The following is a 2,012-nucleotide window of genomic DNA, read 5'->3' as shown; positions in this document are numbered from 1 at the left end:
TCAAAAAATGCCAAGCTGGGCAAACACGAACCATATCAAAATAGGCTAAACTGACACGGGTCGTGTTCAGCATGGCCAACAACTTGTTCGTGGTCAAACACGACCAGTGTTTACTTTTCAGTGCAAATCCAACACGCCCCGTGTTTGCTCCTGCTTCCAAGTCCAATCTTGATTTTTCCAACTTTTCCATTTTCATCCAATCATCCTGGAATCTTTATCCATGCTTCCCGGCACCTCCCAAAGCGTGTTTCAACCTCCGGTTTACCTGAAAAGACCATAAAAGCACGCAAATAAGGTTGTTCTAGAGACTAACATGACTTTGATTAAATGCATGAAAAATGAAAAACAATTATGCTAAATGGATGCACAAAAGGGACTAAACGGTGTGCAAAAAGGTGCACAAAATGCACCTAACAAATCTTCATGATAGAATTGCCTAATGTGTGATCCCTGATAGCCTAGGAGAGTTTCTTATAATGCTAGATGGAACTGGCATTATTAATATGGTTGCTTAGTGTGTGCATCATAGTGTTACAAAACTATGATTTTAAAGCTTGAGAATGTTTGATTTAGCCTTATTTCTTGTTCCTTGTTTGGTTGTGGGCTTAGGATAGAATCAAGTATTCAACTGTTTCTAGAATCCAGTGTTATATATGATTAGCATGTAGGAGCGTCTGCAGGGTTAGTGGAAGTTTCATGAGTGAGTATGGACTCTAGCAGGCCAGTGTGAGGAAGGATTAACCACTCTTGAGAGAATATATATAGGATCTATGTGTATCCTAGACATTAGGTCTTGTGGATGGGTGGTCCATGACGACCCCTTGAGACAAATATGGGTAGGTGTGAAATGTAATATGGGCTCGTACTACTGGAAGCATAGGACCCGTATGCATAGCAAGGAAGTCACAAACCTCAAGGTTTTAGTAATTCCATAATGGTGTAATAGTATGAATTGTGGCTTTTTTTGATGAATTCTAGTTTATTTCAGTATGTCGATCACTAGAAGCTAAGGATCAGGAGCGGGCGGCCCAACGAGGCCACTCTTGGAGTTGGGCTATGCGCTTCTTGTTGACATGTCCAAGACGACAATGCCACAAGCATGCTTTGTCCAAACCATTGGACGAATCGATTTGCAACACATTATTTCCTATGTTGTCTACAACCATCACAGTTTCATATATATCATTATAAGGCAATGCTTCAAAATAGAAAGTAACATTCAAGATAGCATTAATAGAACCAATTTCATTATTAAACAAAAATCTAAAACCTTGTTTATACAAACAATGAAAAGATATAATGTTTCTCTCCATTTCAGACGAGTAGAAACAATTATTCAAGTCTAAACTTAACCTACTACTAAGCACTAAAGAAAAAACTCCAATCTTGATGACAGGCGAAGCTTTCCTATTCCCCACGATCAAGGTCATCTTCCAATGCTCCACGTCCCTACTTCTTCTTAGACCCTGCAAATCAGAACAAATGTGAAAACCACATCCTGTATCAAGGACCCAAGAGGTTGCATGTGATGAGTTATTAGATTGAATGTAACACCCATAAAATTCAATCCAAATTAAAACTTTTTAATACATTTTAAAACCATCAAGTTATTATAGTTTGTTTTCAAAAAAGTTTAGACATCAGAGTATCCCCATAATCCATTCATAAAACCATAAAATATGAGGAGTTGTATGATCAGGCCTTTGCCTTCCTACGATCATCTGATGTACCTGAAACAATAAACTGTAAATGTAAGCCCGAGAGCTTAGTGAGTTACCCCTAAAAATACCAACCTCAATAACCATAATCATATCATATCAACAAATACAGAACAACATGCATAATGAGTCTTCAGCCTGACTGGACCGCCTCGCAGGGCCTACAGCCTATCTGGACCGCTCCCGAGCCTTCGACCTGATTGGACCGCCTCGCAGGGCCTATAGCCTATCCGGACCGCTCACCGGGTATGTTGGCCTACAACACAAATCAGGACCACCTCAACCCAACCCCCA

Source organism: Lactuca serriola, chromosome 4 (assembly GCF_051521515.1).
Source record: "Lactuca serriola cultivar US96UC23 chromosome 4, Lser_US96UC23_V15, whole genome shotgun sequence".
NCBI lineage: Eukaryota > Viridiplantae > Streptophyta > Magnoliopsida > Asterales > Asteraceae > Lactuca > Lactuca serriola.
The sequence above is the reverse complement of the archived record's forward strand: the minus strand, read 5'-3'. Positions refer to the sequence as shown.